We start from the raw sequence: 19,923 nt of genomic DNA on the forward strand, positions 1-19,923 counted from the left end.
TGATTATCACTTTAGAAATATTTCCTTAAAATAGAATAACTGATTAAAAATTAAGTCTCATAATACATACTGCCAAATTGCCTTCTAGAATATATGTGCATATTTATATATTCATACTCTCAGTTTATGGAACTGAACATTCATTATCATTTTTAATCTTAACAATTTGATAAAAATTATATGGATTTATTGGCATATTGTAGACTAATAATGAGATTAAATACTTGTATTTGTCTAGTTTTTTTTTTCTTTTATATATTGCCCATTTTCTTTGTTTTCTTTTGGTTCAGTAGCCTATTCTTAAAAACTGATTCTAGTTACAATGAGAAGTTTAAGAAAGTGCTTGTCAGGAAATAATTTTTGTAGAATGAGATTTATATTTTAACTATATTATTTTGACACATAAATATAGATATACATAAATATAGTTTATTTTCTCTTTTTTCAAACTTTATTAACATAATAGTACTCAATTATTTCCTTACTTACCCTCTTACAGCAGAGGTCAAGCCCAAAACACATCCTGAATCAAAGGCATGCAGTTAATAAAGTACAAACACATTCTTTTCTAACAAGCTAGTTATGCCCTTTGTGAGGTTTTTCTTTTTTTCCATAGCTGATGCACAATAGTTTATTTTCTAACTATTCATTTCTTATGGAACGTTCATGTTAAATACTTTATGGATAGAAAATTATTGAACCATAATATTCTAGAATTAATTGTCCTTTCATAGATATAAGCTTTTCAAAATTTATGATTAGGACATTGAATATACATGGCTACTATAGCAATCATTTTATTTATTTATTTATTTATTTATTTATTTATTTATTTATTTATAAGATTTTATTTATTTGATAGAGAGAGACACAGCGAGAGAGGGAACACATGCAGAGGGAGTGGGAGAGGGAGAAGCAGGCTTCCCGCTGAGCAGGGAGCCTGATAAGGGGCTCGATCCCAGGACCCTGGGATCATGACCTGAGCTGAAGGCAGACGCTTAATGACTGAGCCACCCAGGCGCCCTGCAATCATTTTTTTTTTAAATACCAAATACCCAGTCCTTCTATTTATATAATTTTTTCCTTGGCAAACTCATTTTTCTTCATAGGAATTCCAAAAGAAATAATATTCTAGCATGCAATTAATGTGAGTTACCATTTGATTATCTACATTTAAGGCATTTTATACACTTTTTCAGATACGTAAAGCTTAATTCCCCTCGAGTGTTCAAAAGATCCCTTTTCTTTTTTTTTTTTTTAGTTGCCCCTAACATGCAAATCACTTCATGCCCAAAGTTTTTCAGTAAGTGAACTGTTTAACACTTGGCTTGAATTTTTCCACAGAAAGATTTATTTATATAACTGATTCTCAACCTGGGGATTTTTTGGACCCTGAGGAACATTTGGCAATGCCTAGTGACATTTTGGGTTGTCGTAACTGAAGGGTTCCTACTGACATTAGATGAATAGAAGTCAGGGATGCTGGTAAACATCCTACAATGCACTGAACAGTCCTTACAACAGAGAATTTTCCAGCCCAAAATGTAATAGTGCAGAAAATGAGAAATCCTCATTTACATAATATTATTGAGTACTTATTAACTGCCAGGCACTGTGCTTGGGGCTGGGGACACATGGATAGAAAGTTATTATCATAGTACTCAAGGAAGTTACATTATGGTTAGGAAATGGAAGGAATTGGATAAATAAACTATAACATGATATAGTAATGGTGTATATGTGATATATTAGGAGTAGGATAAAGTTCATCTGAGGGAGTTAGGGAAATTTTCAAAGAAGTGATATTGGAACTGTTGTTATTGCTGTTTTTCTTATTTTTATCATTGTTTACCTTTTACTTTAAGTTTACTAAAAGCACACAAATACCATAGTTACAACTTAATGGATTTTCAAAAAATGAACATACCTGTGTGACCAGCAGGCCCATCAAGAACCAGATTATCAACATCCCAGATTGTGCCCCCTCTTGTGGTCCTTTCAGTAACAGCCCAACCCTCAAGAGTATTACAGTTTTGACTTTTGGCATCATTGATAGTTTTTGTTTTTTAGTAAACTTTATACAAATGAAATTTTATACTGTGAAATGTATTGTGTCTGGATTCTTTTGCTCAACATTATGTTTGTAAAATTGATTTGTTGCATGTAGTTGTTTGTTCATTATCACTACCGTACAATAATCCATTGTATGAATATGCCAGTATATATTAATCTACTGTAAAGAAACAATTGCTGAAATCCTAAGTCTGCCAATAGGTCAGTCTGGCTGCAGAATGGGTTTTGAAGGGGAACTGGTAACAAAGAGCCTGGAGGTAGGTAAGGCCAAATGATGGACACTCTGTATCATATAAAAGGCATTTGGGTTTTTTCTAGTAGAAAGTGAAGATTTTTTTTGAAAGATGTTAAACAGCAACGAATGTAGTGAGATTTGCATTTTAGAAAGACCATTTTGGCAGCAGAGTAGAGGATGGATTGAATGGTAATAAACTTAGCTATTAACATTAATCAGGAGGTTATTGAAATATTCAAACAAAGGATGCTGAGTACCTAAAGGCAGACAAGGGTAGAAAGAATCAGATGACTTTCTGAGGATAAAATTAATAGCATTTTTTGACTAACTGGATATGAAATTTGCAGAGGATAGTTTCCTGAGCCAACCTTCGAAAGCCTATGTGTGTTATTGAAATACAAAATGTGTACAGTAAAGAAAAATAATTCAATGTTAGCAATTAAAATTGAATTCAAAATAACATCCAAATCTATGTATAGTGTTTGAACTTGTAGAAAAACATATGTCATTAGTTGAAAAAATAAATTGATGAAAATCTTCATGGAGAATCTGTAAGAATATTGGCTATAATCTAGGACAAGTCTAGACTAATGGTATTGGCTTTTTATTTGTTTTCATTTTAATTTAAAATTTGTAACTTTTTTCTGTTGTTTCATATTTTCACTATTTTTATTTTATTTTTATCTTACACTAAATTTATACATTTAGTCATGAATAAGGTGGTTTTCGGCTCAGGAATTAAAAATGAGGCAAGAAGTGTGTGTGTTCTTGTGTACACTAAAAAGCAAGAGTTGAGAGAGGAAAGGAAAAAAGGAGTTAAAATATTGTATCCATATGAATGAGAAGAGACTGTCTGAGATGGAATTAACAGAGTTCCCAGTTGTTATTTCTAGGTCGGAAGATTGCTGCATTTTACTTTTGTTTGTGCATGCATCACTAGAGAGAATAAAGGCAGTGAGTCAGAAAGTTCCCCATAGTCACCAGGCAATAGTATCACTGCAAAGATATATTTATTGCTGAGACAGTGGTTAAGATAGTTGGCTCTTTGTGACCCAGAAAATGAGTGCAATTAGCTTTTGATAACAGCGCACTACCTATCAATATTTCTGAAGATGAACATCTCTAACATAAATTTTTTTAACGTTGTAAACCCTTTATAGATATGATTATTCACCTAGAAAACCCAAAAGAATCCATTGAAAAAGTATTAGAAACAAGAAGAGTTCAGCATGGTGGCTAAATAAGGAGTATTTTACTTTATAAAAATCTACATGCTAATATTACTAAGTTAGAAACAAGCATTAGAAAAAGTAACGACGGGGACACTCCTGGGTGGCTCAGCTGTTTAAGCATGTGACTCTTGATTTTGGCTCAGGTCATGATCTCAGGGTCATGAGATCAAGTCCAGCGTCACGCTCTGTGCTGTGTGTGGAGCCTGCTTAAGATTTTCTCTCTCTCCTTCTGCCCCTCACCCCCACCAAACCCCAGCTCATGTGTTTTCTCTCTCCCTAAAAAAAAGTAACAAAAAAAGATCTCATTTACAATAGCAGAAAAAAGTGAACTTTATAATATTCAAGAATAAACTAAAGGAATTTGCCAGATTTAAATAAAGAAAACTTTATTAAAGGACATAAAATATAGCTTGAATGATTAAGAAGTTATGCCATATTCTTAAATGCAAATACTTTTGTGAAATTGTCAATTTACCTTAAGTTGATTGATGAATGTGATATAATTCCCAATGGATTTTGGGGGGAATATACCAAGTTGACTTCTAAACATACTTTTAAAAGAACAAGTTATGAAAATAGCTAGTGCTTTCTTTAAGTAAAACAATGAGAGGCCTTACTCAATCAGATGTAAAAACATAAGGCACAGTGATTAAAGTATTTGGTATGTTACAGGAAAATAAAGTCAGAGATAAATGACACCAAATGATATTTATTAATATAACTATGTATAAAATTGGAATTTAACACATTATAAATGTGACATTTTAAGAAGTTCAGGGAAAGAAGGGTCAGTCTATAAAAGATGTTGAGGAAATTGGCTATCCATTTTGGTGGAAATGGATCATGCAACCTAAAATTAAACTACAGATGATTATATATTTAAACATTAAAAGCTGTAAGCTTATGATTTAAAAATTAAGTTATTTTTATGATCTTTAGGTAAGAGAAACCTTTCTAGATGAGACATAAAACTAGCAAATATAATAAAAATATTGATAGAACCCCCTATCATTAAACATTGGAAACCTCTTAATGGAAATGCCAACTAAGCAAAAATTGTTACAAATGTTAAATGTTAAAAATTAATATTTGCAAGAGATTCAACTGCCGAAGTTTTAATATTTTAATATGTAGAAATTTCTTAATAATTCAACAGGAAGAATATGGCCTCCAATATAAAATAGCAGGCAAAAGATATAATCAGGCAGTTTGCAGTGGGAAAGAAGCAAATTGCTTTTAAATATGTGCTCATTATAATTGGTAAGAAATGTAAAATTCAAAAATATTGTATCCTTTGTACACATGAGTTAAATAGCTGTTTAAAACAGATTGCCTGGAAGTAGCAAGGTTTGGGAGAAAAGACCACTGTTCAGAGTATAAATTGGTACCATTTTTCTGTAGGGCAATCTGCAATTTATCAAAAATTTCAGTGTAATGTTATAAAAGACATTAATTTTGTAGGAAATAAAGCAGTTTACAAAGAGGGTACAGCCTGGAATAATTATTGTTTTAGTACTTTGAAAAACCTTCCCACTGTAGAAAAACTTGATCTGGTTTAATAGGAAATAACCTGTAAGGCATACCATGTAAAAGGACATACACACTGTCTTTAGATTCACTCTCCCCCAAAAACTACCATGAGTTGTAGGTCAAAGCAGCAGGGAGCAGGAGCTAGAACTGTAGGAAACCAGGACTTTGGAGACAGAGGAGACACCCTGAGGACAGATGGGTATAGCTACAGTGTTGGTGAGACACTTAGGCTTGGACAAACAGCAGTATGTGAAATTCAGTCTGGGATTCCCTAAGTCTGTGAGACCACTGTGGGAGGTTGAAGTGGAACCAGTCAGTGCTTAAATGAATCCTCTAGTTAAAGGTAGAAGCAGAAATAAATTTTTACCAAAGGAAATTTTCCCTAGTTTAGGTAAGCTATACTCCAACAGATTAAGATCAAGTCATGAATATCAGCAAAATCATTAATCAATAGGGGGACTGAAAAATGTGACAACTACTAGAACTGTCAAATACAAAATACAGCACATCCCAGAATTTGGTGACCACTATCATTCATTTTTCATACTAGGGAACTTTTGTTTAGGACTAATGCTAACCCAGACAGGATACAGGCACAAGAAAAGTTTATCAAACTGTCCCTGATAAGCCAGGATGTATGCTTAAGCTACCTATGATGAAATCTTCAAAAGAACAAAGACACACAAGGTAAAAACATTGCAAAAGACCATTATTTTTGAATGAGCAATTTGGAAGAAAATAGGACTCCTAGAAATGGGAAAATATAAATTAAAATTTTTAAATCTGTGAACAGATGAAACAGCAGATTAGACCAGCAGAAGAATTAGCATACTGAAACATAGTTCTGAGAAAATTACTTCATATTGGAATAATTACATAGAGAGATGATGTTATATAAATATGGGAGAGACATAAGGTATGAAGAAAGAAATGAGAAGGTCCAAACTACATTACATCAAAGCCCCAAAAGAAGAGAATGGAGGAAAGGCAATGATTACAGAGGTAACGGCTGTAAATTTACCAAACTGCTGAAAAAAACATGAAACCACATGTCCTGGAGATACAGTATAAATTGAGATGGATAAGTAAAATAAATTGATGCCTGAATACATTAAAATGAAACTTCAAATCCAAAATAAAAGAGAAGATCTTAAAAGTAGCCAGAGAGAAAGGACAGATCACTTACAAAGGAATGACAGTAGGCTTTTAAACAACATTGGAATGAAACAGACAGAAAAATGTATCTTCAAAGTATTGAAAAAGTTATAAATTATTTTACACAGGTTTTCATTTTGTGTTGTAAATATGTGAAATGTCTACTTTGAGGTTCATAATATAATACAGAAACTTGTTCTAAAATTTTAGATAGAAAACAGACCACATTTATTAGGAAAACAATATATCAAATCCTAGGGTGCCATGTACCTATTAAATTTGTGGTTTATATTAAAAGTTCTAAAGTGTTTTCTTGATGAAGATCGTATATTTCAAAACTGAATTGAATAAGCATTGTATTATTTTCTCTTCCTGATGTATTCAGTATTGTCATTTTTTCTGCTGCTATGTGCCTTCCCACTTTTATGTTTTAGGTAACAAGTTTTTAAAATCTTTTATCACGGGGGCAGCTGGGTGGCTCAGTTGGTTAAGCATCTGACGCTTGATTTCAGCTCAGGTCTTGATCTCACGGTTGTGAGTTCGAGTCTCGTGTTGGGCTCCACACTGGGCTTGGACCCTACTTAAATTAAAAAAATAAATAAAAAATAAATAAAATATTTTATTACATAATAAAAATAGTATATTTTAATGTAAGATAATATATTAAAAGTTTTGCTCCTCCCACATAATAATTTTACCTCTGACTTATAATAATTTTACTATCCCACTTAATTGAAAAACTCTGAAAAATCTTGAAACCAACCTGTAGAATGATCTTAATATGCCAGGATTGAAAACAATAGCTAAAACATGGAAAGAGCCCAAATGTCCATTAACTGATGAATTGGATAAAGATGTGGTATATCTATACAATGGAATATTACTCAGCCATCAAAAACAATGAAATTTTGCCATTTGCAATGATGTGGAAGGAACTATAGTGTATTATGCTAAGCGAAATAATACAGAGAAAGACAAATACCATATGATTTCACTCATATATAGAATTTGAGAAGCAAAACAGATGAACATAGGGAAAGGAAAGGAAAAATAAGATAACGACAGAGAGGGAGGCAAAGCATAAGAGACTCTTAAATATAGGGAACAAACTGAGGGCTGCTGGAGGGGAGGTAGATGGAGGGATAGGGCAATTGGGTAATGGGCATTAAGGAGGGTACTTGATATAATGAACACTGATGTTATATTCAATGGATGAATCACTAAATTCTACCCCTAAAACTAATACTACACTATATGTGAACTAACTCGAATTTAAATAAAATCTTGAAAGAAAAAAAAAATGCCAGGATTGAAAACCCACTCATTTTTGAATCTTAAGTTACAGTTATCTATAGTTTAACCAAAAGCAGTGACCTTGTCTTTAAAGATTTATGCCTGAAATGTCATATTAGACTCAAAACATTATAGTGTCTCATATTACTCTAAGGTAAAACTTAAATATCTGAGCTTGCTTTTCAGTTATGATAATGACCCTTATCATTTGTCTTCTGCTTTAATAATCTTAACCACTTTTCACAGACTAATGTTTTGATTTCTAGTAATTATTACTTATTTAGCTTCCTGACCTACCTCTCTCAGTGACACAAGAACAACTCAGATTTAATCTCCATTTTTATAACTAGCTCTAAGAGTAGACCTACATTTGCCCTGATTGATTTAGGCCAGATTTATTTTGAGGTGCTGGGAATGAATACTATGTAATAATTTTATTCTTTTTTTCTGATTCCTTCAGTTTAAACAACTAATGTTTCTCTTTGATATCTTCTTGTCATTGCTGCTGATCAGAGACAGGTCAGAAGATTAAGGAAAATATTCCTTACATTGACCCATCATTTTGTAATAGAAAAGGCTTTAAAAAGATAGAGAATTTGATGAAGCTGTGGTATCTGAAAATTATTCAGAGAAAATTTCAAAATATCTCATAGCTTCTGGGCAGCTTGCATTAAGGGGAAAAAAACCAAACTGGGAAACCAGGACATGACAGAATCTAGTCTTGCTGTTCCCCACATCCCCACCTATTTCTTTGTTTTCTCTCCTTTCCCTAGAGGCAAATTCTGTTAGGTATAGAATCTGCCCTTCCTATTGCAGTTTTGAGCAAAATGCATTTCCATCTGTTCCACTTAATGTTCCTGCATTGGGTATCCTCTGCTCTTGGATACTTAATTTTTTATGTGAAGAGAAGACCCAAGTTAACCTATTCGTAATTACCTCAGTATAAAATAATATTGCTTGGTTACCAAATCTTTCAGGTTTGTTTTAAAAACCTGAATTTTAAAAAGAACTGATTTTTTTTATATCCTTTGTTGGTTGATTCTTATGAATTTGGTTTGGCTCTTGCATAACTAAGCCACACTTAGGGGTACAATTTCTAGAGCGTATCAATGGACTAAAATGGGCATCAAGGTAACATTGAAAGAGGAAAGGTTATAAATGAACAGCCTCATGGCTGTGTGTGTATGTTGGTATGTGTGTTGTGTGTATGTTAATAAGGATAATCATTTCTACCCATTCTGACTAGATGATGGGATTTATTTAGTGCCAGTAGATACAACCAACTTCCTCCCACTCCTACCATCTGCTCTAATAAAGTCAACTGTTCAGTTTCCTATAGCCCTAACTTGAAGAATTCAATCCCAATTCCTCATTTTATGAAGTGTAATTTTTTTCTTCAATAATGGACTCTATTTTGACTTTTCTTAAATCTGTCTTTAGGGCAACATAGGCTTCATTTGGATAGCAAACTACCTTATTCTAAGTACTATAGTATGGATGTTCTGTAAGAGTCTGCAATCCTCAAAGCTTAAATTACAGATCCTGATTTGGAGATATTAACCCCAAATTCCACACTAAAAAAATATGTGTGTGTGTGTATGTGTGCACAAGTCTATAAAAATTATGATTCCTTGGAAGAACCTCATTGAATAAAATATTTTTATACACGTTTTTCAAATTAAAGTGTATATGAGAACTGATATTTAATTTTCTAAGACTTTCTTTATATTTATGATTTTTTTGCATTCCTGTGGTTATACCTTTTTCAGTGGTAAAGGATATCTGCACCTCTTTTTAGAACAGTTTTTAAAAATTAGGCCCCTGATTATTTTTAAGTTTCTTGTTAAGAGATTTTACTTCCAATATAATAAAGGTAAAGATTTTCCTTCATCTAACTTATGTCAATTTTATTTAATAAATAATGTCTTCTTCCTTTTCTATTTCTTCCAGGTTGTAACTTACTGAATTTTTTAATCCATTCTTGTATATGTGGAGGCTCTTAAAAAGTAAATTTTTCTACTATGGAGTATAATAATAGTTGATTGAAAATGAGTATGTTAAGAACCCTGTGTTTAATATGAGCAGCAGAGCATTAACTTGAATTGAGTGGAACATTGCCTCTTTGTGTTACCCTATTTTTCACCATCCTGAATCTTATTCCCATTCTGACAGCTGTTATTTTTACATCTTTAATTTTTAGTGTATGATTGTTAGGGAAATTTAAAAATTAATATAAAGTTATGGACACATTTTTTCATCTTTGCTTAGGAACATAATCACATTGCTGTTTTCTTTCTTTTTAAGATTTTATTTATGTATTTGAGAGAGATAATGGGGGGAAGCAGAGGAAGAGGGACAAGCAGACAACGCGCTGAGCATAGAGCCCGATGTGGGGCTTGATCCCACAACCCTGAGATCATGTCCTGAGCCAAAATCAAGAGCCAGACACTTGGCTGACTGCAACAGCCAGGCATCCCTACATTGCTGTTTTCTGTTGGACTTAGGCAAAAGTGTAAATCAAGAGGTGCTATTAGTTCTTTTTCCTTCAAAAGATATTTTCTATCTTCTCACATTCCTTTCCCAGTCTCCTTCAGAGGTATGGTAATGTCCAAGGCTATCTTCCTGGTAATCAGTGTCTTCAAAACTGCTGCTCCTGATAATTCTTCATTAAATTTTCAAGATTGTTGCTGGCATGTTACATTCTTTAGACATCTTCTGGTAATTCATGTACATTCAAAAATAGACATATTCCTCTCATAATTTCTATTCTGTACTCTTTCTTATAGAACTATTCAGTTTTCACAGTTGCTTTGGCTATAACAATTTCTACAACATAGGTGACTTTAGATTTGTGTGTTAGTATAAATAATAGTACCCAACATTTGTTAAGTATTTGATATATATTAGGAATGATACTAAGTATTTTATATGTTTTATTGCATTTAAGCAGAGAAAAAAAATCATTCCTATGTCTGAATGGGGTGCAATGTCTTATAAACTGAAAACATACAATAACAGATTAATGGATTAAGTTCAGAATTGGATGGAGTCCATAGGTCTGAGTTCCTTTCTGGGGTTTTCTATTGATTTACCCTGTGGCATTGGATTAGTCGTAGGATTTACAAAAAGAGAAGTAATAAATCTCCTCTGTATTATGTAATACAGGAATATGTTAATTATTTAAATAGAAAATATCAGTAGGTGTTTTATAAGAAAGGACCATAAATAAAAACTTATAATTATTGAATTATGTAGTTAAAAATATTACTCATGTTTAGCTCTCCAGTGTAGTAAATAAGAGAAATAAGAGCCTTGTCAGAGCATTATAAATTTAATGTGGTGTATGTTGTCATACTAGTATTATATTGTGACATCCTTTCAGTTAGCTAAAAATTTTTTATAGTGTTAACACTTCAGTTTTTTAAGAATAACAACAAATATCATTACCCCTTTTTACAAATGGAAAACTGAGAGATAGATAAACTTCCAGAGGCATAAAAACATAACCTGATAATCATTTAATATGTGAAGAATTAAATACTATTAGATTATAGATGATAAATAAAAAGCCTGATCATAAACTGAGACATTAATAGCTCTATAATCAATTTTTAGATGAGCAAAACTGTAGAGCAACTCGTTTAATTCAAGCTACAGCATGTCATAGGCTCCAGATACTTACGTGTATACATTTTTCTCTCATCTTTACTAATGGAACTTCTACTTACTTAAGTTTTTATCAAAACAACAGAAATATTGGATTTCTTTCTTTTTAGGAAGGACTTACTCATTTTCTTCTTTCCCAATTGGCTTCTAATTTTAAAACTGAGGGTGGTATGAGATGACAAAGTACAACACTTTATAATGATAATTAAAATAGAAAGGAGCTGTTTTTGCTTTTTTCTCTCTTCTCAGCAGTTCTTCCACTCATCCCACTTCCTTTACTTCACCTATTTCTTGTTCCTCTCACTTTATCACATGTGCCTATTTTGGTGAGAATCCAGTTTTGCAGAATGAGAACTTTAAACGTGATAATTACATGTTCTTCATGTAGATTCTTTATAAAGAGGCCACAGTGAGAATTATCACATCTCAGGGCAAAAGAGCAAAGTTTTAGACTTTGTAAAATCAGTTGACAGTGAGCCATTTGCAAGTAGTACATATAGGCCTAAAGTAGGAGCTTCTTTCTTTCTTTTTTTTTTTTATGTTATGTTAGTCACCATACAGTACATCATTAGTTTTTGATGTAGTGATCCACGATCCATTGTTTTCATTTAACATCCACTGCTCCATGCAATATGTGCCCTCCTTAATACCCATCACCGGGCTAACCCATCCCCCCACCCCCCTCCCCTCTAAAATCCTCAGTTTGTTTCTCGGAGTCCATAGTCTCTCGTGGTTCATCTTCCCCTCCGATTCCCACCCTCTTCATTTTTCTCTTCCTTCTCCTAATGTCCTCCATGCTATTCCTTATGTTCCACAAATAAGTGAAACCATATGATAATTGACCTTCTCTGCTTAACTTATTTCACTTAGCATAATCTCCTCCAGTCCCATCCATGTTGATGTAAAAGTTGGGTATTCATCCTTTCTGATGGCTGAGTAATATTCCATTGTATATATGGACCACATTTTCTTTATCCATTCATCTGTTGAAGGGCATCTTGGCTCTTTCCACAGTTTGGCTCTTGCGGACATTGCTGCTATGAACATTGGGGTGCATATGGCCCTTCTTTTCACTACATCTGTGTCTTTGGGGTAAATATCCAGTAGTACAACTGCTGGGTTGTAGGGGAGCTTGTTTCTTTTAGTCTCAATTAAGATGTTTAAGCACAGTTAGTTATGTTGTTATATGAATATTAAAACTTGCATTGCTTTAGGTATACCAAGTAATTGTGTATCATCATAATAAAGTAAAAATTCAATGTATAGATTTTTTTAGGCAGCTTTTTGTTTCTGTTTATATTATACACTACTAACTACATTTAAAAAAAAAAAAAAAAAAACAACTCCAGAGTAGCTGGAATAGAGACTGGGTTATATTCTCACCAGTTGACTAACCAGACAGCCCCCTTTTAGTACAATTTCAAATTGTATCATCTTTCAACTTCTTCTTTCTTCAGATTTGAGAAATAAGATATTTTCCTATATCTATATATCAGCTTTTGAAGAGTATGAATGAGTAACATTTTTTTCTATATACATATGCAGGAGTGCCTGAGTGTCTCAGTCGGTTAAGCATCTGCCTTTGGCTCAGGTCATGATCCCAGGGTCCTGGGATTGAGCCCCACATCAGGGCTGAGCAGGGAGTCTGCTTCTCCCTCTCCTTCTCCCCCCCCCCCCCGCATGCGCGCTCTCTCTCTCTCTCAAATAAGTAAATAAAATATTTTTAAAAAAAGGAAAAAAGAAAAGATATATGCAACCACACCCTACCTTAAAAGAGAACTTTATTATTTTTCACATAATGCCAAAAATGAATAAATGTATATTGCAGATATAAAAATGCTAATAATCGATAGAAATATCGCCATTCTTTCACCTTTCCCTGCAGTGAGATGTAAAGTAGTGCTATTTATATAAGTGGAATATGATGATAAGTATTCTCATGAAAATCTCACAAAAATAATTTTCTCATCTGAATTCCCTGATTTTTTTGTTTGATAATTTGATTATCAAGTTAATGTTTAGATAAAGGAGGAAAATAATGTGAAAAATAACTCACTGTGTAAAAAGAAAAGTTGTAAAGTTAGGAAGTACTTGCTATATACTCTCAAGTTGGTTAACAAGAGTTGGGATCTAAATGTTAGCAAACATAGTGAGATTTTTCATAAAGTAACACTTGGAAATCTTTTTTTTTTTTTTTTTAAGATTTTATTTATTTATTTGACAGAGACAGACACAGTGAGAGAGGGAACACAAGCAGTGGGAGTGAGAGAGGGAGAAGCAGGCTTCCTGCGGAGCATGGAGCCCGATGTGGGGCTCGATCCCAGGACTCTGGGATCATGACCTGAGCCGAAGGCAGACGCTTAACGACTGAGCCACCCAGGCGCCCCAACACTTGGAAATCTTATAATCACCCATGAAAAAGCATATTCTCAGTAGCCCAGAAACCAGTTTTTATTCCATCATTAAAATAGATCCTTTTGTGGGTGCCTGGGTGGCTCTGTTGGTTAAGCATCTGCCTTTCAGTTCAGGTCATGATCCCAGAGTCCTGGGATCAAACCCCACATTGGGCTCCCTACTCAGAAGGGAGTCTGCTTCTCCCTCTCCCTCTGCCCCTGCTCACTCTCTCTCTCTCTGGCCTCCCCCACCCACCGCTCTCACTCTTGCTCTCTCTCACTCTTGTTCTCTTTCTTTCTAATAAATAATTTAAAAAAAAATAATAATCTAAAAAATAAATAAATCCTTTTGTTGAGCTAGATAAATTGGTTGGCTTGCTTTAGGGGCCATGCTATACAAGAAATACTTATCTTTAAACATTAGAACCTTACTTAGCATGATGATATGTTAACTCTGTGACACTTAATGGGAACTGAGTTTCAACTCTGGAGTCTTTTCATCTGATGCTCACTGCAAAGTATATGTTCATTAAATGGAATGGAAAATGACACTGCTGCAATACTTAAATTTTTACTCTTTTGTGTTTTCTCTGTACAATTAAACTGTCTCCTTTGATCTTTCATCATACCAAGATCTTATTTAAACACTGTATAACTTTAACTGAAAAACAAAATGGGAATATCTCCATTTTGAAAAGTTTTCTACTTCTTCCGAGAGTGGAGGAAGATGTAAATATTTAAGAAGGCTAAAAACTCTGAGGAAAAGAAATACGCAAATAAGATCATATTTTCCAAGTAAAACTGAGATAACTACCTCCATTCCCTGGTTGCAGCTTCTGTGTAACAGTAGCATTTAACCACTTAGTCACACGTTATGATACACTGATGTGTTATGATTGGTTGAAAGGTGTTTGCAACTAATTTAAAATGAACAAAATATGCAAATGAATATTTTAATTAATTAGAATAAATTCAAGGCTGTCCTTAGAATAATATGACTCTTCCATTCTGCTGTTTCTTAAATGAGAGAAGAAGAGTAGATTTATAGCTGGTGTTCCTTGAATATCCATAGGAGTTAGTCATGTACAAGTTTTATCCATCATGTGTAATTCTGAGAAAAGAAGTACATTAAAGATAGCTTCTTTGTACCATAGGATAATTATAGAAGCAGGCTCTGAATGTTTAGGTTATTACAACCCTTTTCTAAATTGTAAAATAAAATTAATGTGTTTGCCCTTTAATCGATAAAGTAAGGAAAATTTAATTGGCTGTCATTAAACTGCCTATTTTTTACCTAATTTACCTCTTCAGTAGGTCTATATTTGCTCTGATAAAGACTCCTCACATTTATTTCAATCTGCTTTACAAAGTTGAACATAAGGTAATCATGAAGATTAGATCAAGTGGTATACATTATCATTAATCTGCTTCATTTCTTCCATCTGCAATGTGTTTTTCAAAATTTGGTCCTTTGACCAGCATCAACCTGGAAACTTGTTAGAAATGTACATTTTGAGGCCCCAACCAGACTTTCTGATCAAAATCTCTGGGTGGGACCTAGCAGTCAGTGTTTAACAAGGAGTCTAGGAGATTCTGATTCACGCTCAAGGCTGAGAACTACTGCTGTAAATATCCTACCTTGATAGAGTAACATTATTAATAATATTATTAGTAACATTATTAGATAGTGTTTCAAAGATACTCTTTGTGATTTAAGGTTATTCAGTAGAGGGCACTGCAAGAATTGTTAGGAGGAAATTTTACTAAATTTATATAGTCAAGTAGCAAGCATATAATTATTAATATATAGATTATTGACAAAAATATGTCTAGAAAAATAAATAAAAGTGCTATACTAAGTGTTTATTCACATTCACCATGAGGTATAAGGAATTTATGCACATTTACATTTAGGTAATATGTGTCCTATACATATTTAAACATCATTGCCTGTTAGCAATAACATCTTTTAAGATTGTTTTTCCTGTGAAATTAAAATGGATCTGAATTTCATTGACCAGTTCTCTGGGCTATAAAATCATTGTTTATGACACGCTTTTTTTTTTCTTGCAACTTGAGCAGTCTTTGAAGCACTTTTTGACTTTAATGTTATCTTGAAACTGTCACTAATAAAAGAAAAAGATCACAATAAGTGATTTTCCATTGGAGGTTTCATAGTTTAGAAAGTATTCAACAACTTTCATAGTTTAGAAAGTATTTAGAAGTTAAAGATGAAATGTTTTATTTAAAGAGAATGGCTAAATCCAGTTAAACCTTATTATTTTGGACTCTCATAGTTCAGAAAAGGTTATATCTGAAGTAGGATTATAAACTTCTGCTATTGCTCAAGGAAAAAAGAATTGATAAATAAATAATGTATAAGAAAGTTGGAAACATTTTTAAGCTAATTAAGAAAAAATTTCAAACTTTTAATGGCATTCTCTTTTGTCATTGATTATAAATAGCCTATTGATAATGAGTGCTTGTTATCTCTTCATTAACAGGCACAGATAAAGCTACACTTATTAAAACTATTCTTCTGTTTCTATTTTCTAATAATTTAGATAGATAATATTTTCTCATTTTATTCTAAATTGAGTTTTATTCCCTTGCTCTTTGCCTTCTAGTTGTATCTTTTCATTTATGGTTTATATATGTTTTTACCCAGCTCTTACCCTCCTGTCCATCTTCCAATTCAAACATTTCATTTGGTTGCTTATTCCTTAGATCCAGTATTTCAGTATTCTGCTCCCTGTTCCCCACTTGCCAGTGTTCTTACATTTAGGTTCTTGCTCTCTGTTCTCTTTCCCCTCATCTTTGCTTTTCAACCACTGTTTTCTAGGTTTGGTTTCTGGATTTTTGTATTGTTCCTGTTCTCTAACTGGTACAATCAAAACTTCAAGGATATAAGGAGAATTGGAAAGAAGAGGCATAAAGAGAATTGACATGTATTGAATGCCTATTCTATACTAGGTGATTTAATTCTCATAAGATGTAGGTAGGTTTTGTTATTATCTCCATTTTATTCATAAGTACACTGAACCTCCAAGAGATTAAATATTTTGTTCTAATTCACGGAGAAACTAAGTGATACAGCTGGGTTTCAAACCTATATTGGTTCATTTATTCATCCTTTTATTCAACAAATATTTATTTAGTACACATGCTATAAGTTGGGCACTGTGCTAGGTGCTGCAACCCATCCAGCCCTTGCTCTCATGAAGCTTAACTGTGTGCTGGCATTGTCTGACTTCACAGATGGTGATCTTTCTGCTATACCAAACAGCTTTAGAGGAAGAGAAAATAAAAAGGAAATAGAAGGGTTCTGATGTTTTATGGAAAAGCTGTATTTGATATAGATGTAAAAAAGGCTATTTTGTGCATTATTTAGAAATACCTTATCGAAGAGGTTGATTTGTGGTAGTCCTAGAAAGAGTCTGACAACTTCAGCACTAACCACTGTAGACACTAGTGCCTTTTAGTGGCATCACCACAGCGTATATTTTCCTTTTATGTTCTCAAATAAGGAAAATTTGTGTCTATAGGTCCAGATATCTAGAGGGCTTCACCATCAATTGACCTCCCTAAATTATGTTAAGAAAAAGATGAAGACTTCTCTGTAAAGAATACATTTTTTCGGGCGCCTGGGTGGCTCAGTTGGTTAAGCGACTGCCTTCGGCTCAGGTCATGATCTGGGAGTCCCTGGATCGAGTCCCACATCAGGCTCCCTGCTCAGCGGGGAGTCTGCTTCTCCCTCTGACCCTAACCCTTCTCATGTGCTCTCTCTCATTCTCTCTCTCTCAAATAAATAAATAAAATCTTTAAACAAAAAATACATTTTTTCATCCATCCATCTATCCATCATCCATACAGTTATTAATACTCTGAAAAATATTTAGGATGGTTTGCCCAAATACGTAAAACACAACAGAACTTTTAATAAGATAAATGTGGGGAAATAAGGCAAGGAAAAATAAGAGGAAATTAAGCTGTGTTCTGTACTAAAAAGTATCCACAGGTTTGTCTCTGTTTTCAAGGGTAACTTGACTCACAAGCACTGTAATTTTTTAAAAAAGATAAAAAAAAAAAAAAAAACTGGTGGCACAGAGTACCTTAAGAGAAAGTTTCTCCAATAGCTCCTCTTAAAGAGGATCACAGAGAAATGTGGTATACAATGGCCTCAAATACTTCCTAATGTAAATGTGAGTTTCACTGAGCCATTTCATTGGATCCACTTGCATACAGTAAAACAATTCTTTGAAGAGTCGGAAAAGGCATTCTAGGTAGACCACTGCGGCCCAACCAAATCCAACGGTGTATTTTAGAGAATCTATAGAAATTAGTGAATTGCATCTCTTGTAGGTAATTCTCATATGTAATTCATCAATCAGGTTTTTCATGTAGTAGGTGACACTGAATTTACACACTCTTAGAAATGTGTTTTATTCACTACTGTAACATCAATGCCTAGAATAATACCTAGTACATAGTAGATACTTAATAAATATTTGTTGGATGGATGGATAAATGTTGTTATTTGAAGTATCTGTTTAAGTGAAAGACTTCTCAGCTATTTTTATATTTTTTTCATTTTCCCTTAAATAAAGTGTGCTACTGTACTTTGGAGTACATCATCTTTATGTGATCCCAAATTCATTAAATGTTGAACACTGCTTTTGTGACTTTTTCAAGTAGATAATGAAGTAAATATTAGCCCTATCGAAAGAATTCTTTTAAGATTGTTCTCAGTAATACTACATGGTTGATTTTTAAGACTCTAAGATTTTACAGTCTCTAAGAAAAAGTTATAAACATCAATAAAGCAGTTTGTAATATAGAAAGTGTTTCTTCTCAGGAGACCTCAAAGTCATACCAGATAGCTTGAATTTGGAAAACAACAGATAGATTCTGAATAATGCTAGCTTGACATTTTTTAGCTATATATTTAAATCAAAGTAATTAACTCCCAAACTTAGGAATTTAAGAATTTCTTAGAGAATTTAAAATTTATTTATTTATTTATTTATTTATTTATTTATTTATTTGACAGAGGGAGAGATACAGCGAGAGAGGGAACACAAACAGGGGGAGTGGGAGAGGGAGAAGCAGGCTTCCTGCTGATCAGGGAGCCTGATGTGGGGCTCGATCCCAGGACTCTGGGATCATGACCTGAGCTGAAGGCGGACACTTAATGACTGAGCCACCCAGGCGCCCCCAAAATTCTCTATTTTTAAGGCAGGTTTTATTGAAAAGCATAATGGTAGTGTTAATATTTCTTTAAAATTTCTGCCATTGTTAAATACTACATTATGCTGGGATTCAGTGGACGAGTAGATCACATTAATTCTGGTAATCCTTTATTCTATATAATTATAAGGTATTAAATAACTAATTTATATGCATCTTCAAAGTTTATAACATCACCCAGCATCTAACACATACTTGATACATTTTACTTTGCCAAGTCCTTAACCTAAATTTTGTCCAGAGCTACAATCTTATTTAGTACTATCTCTCTACTTCTAATAAAATACTTAAAAAATCAACCTTTCTCTATATTCCTCCATAATTTTCCTTTTATTTCATTTGCCTTTCTTCTTCTTTAATGGAATAGTTTATTTTGCAAGCTTTATTCCTATATTGCTCCCAATTATTTTAACCTGTTAACATCTGTAGAAATAGAGGATTAGGAATGGATTCAGTCATGTATTTCACTCATAACTTTTAGCCTAAAACATATCTTTACCATCACAATATAAATATATACCTATTTTGATTGACCTTTAGAAAGTGAAATTTTCCTGTCTTCTTCATTCTCTTATTTCAGGTTTAACCACACTTGTGTTAAGAACGCCCTATCTTAAAACTTCTATTGTATAGTGAAAGCCTATCACTTCATTGATTCTTTTTTAAAATAAGATAGTTAATTTGTATTGAAAATACAGAAGATGGCAAATTGAGTTTTTCTTCTACCAAATACATGAGAAAGTTGACGTGGTGACTTCCTGAGTTCGTTTTAATTATATCATAAAATCATAGAGCTGGGAGAGATACAAATGATCTCAGGTTTTAGGGATTATTTCATGCGTAATAGTCAAAAAGTAACCCAGATTTCTTGCCCTATGAAAATCTGTTGAGCTATTATAGCAATCTAAGTCTACATCTTAAAATTTAGGTTATTAGATGGGACTTACATCAAATACCTCCGAGTTATAAGAGATAAGAAGGGTCTGCTAATGTATAAAATTTCCCTGGATGTCCTGGTTCTCAGCTTTTATTCACTAGTCCCGAAGAACTGAGTCTTGATACCTTAAAAACAATGTTTAGGGAACTACAAGGTATGGTC

General features: G+C 33.2%; 1 protein-coding gene across 17 annotated transcripts in view; it reads left to right on the top strand.

Annotated features, from left to right (window-relative positions):
- GPHN (gephyrin) overlaps positions 1 to 19,923 on the top strand; it is a 608,525-nt gene that overhangs the window by 293,688 nt on the left and 294,914 nt on the right. The gene's annotated exons all lie outside the window — the stretch shown is intronic.

Source organism: Phoca vitulina, unplaced genomic scaffold (genome assembly GCF_004348235.1).
Source record: "Phoca vitulina isolate PV1807 unplaced genomic scaffold, GSC_HSeal_1.0 scaffold7, whole genome shotgun sequence".
Lineage (NCBI taxonomy): Eukaryota > Metazoa > Chordata > Mammalia > Carnivora > Phocidae > Phoca > Phoca vitulina.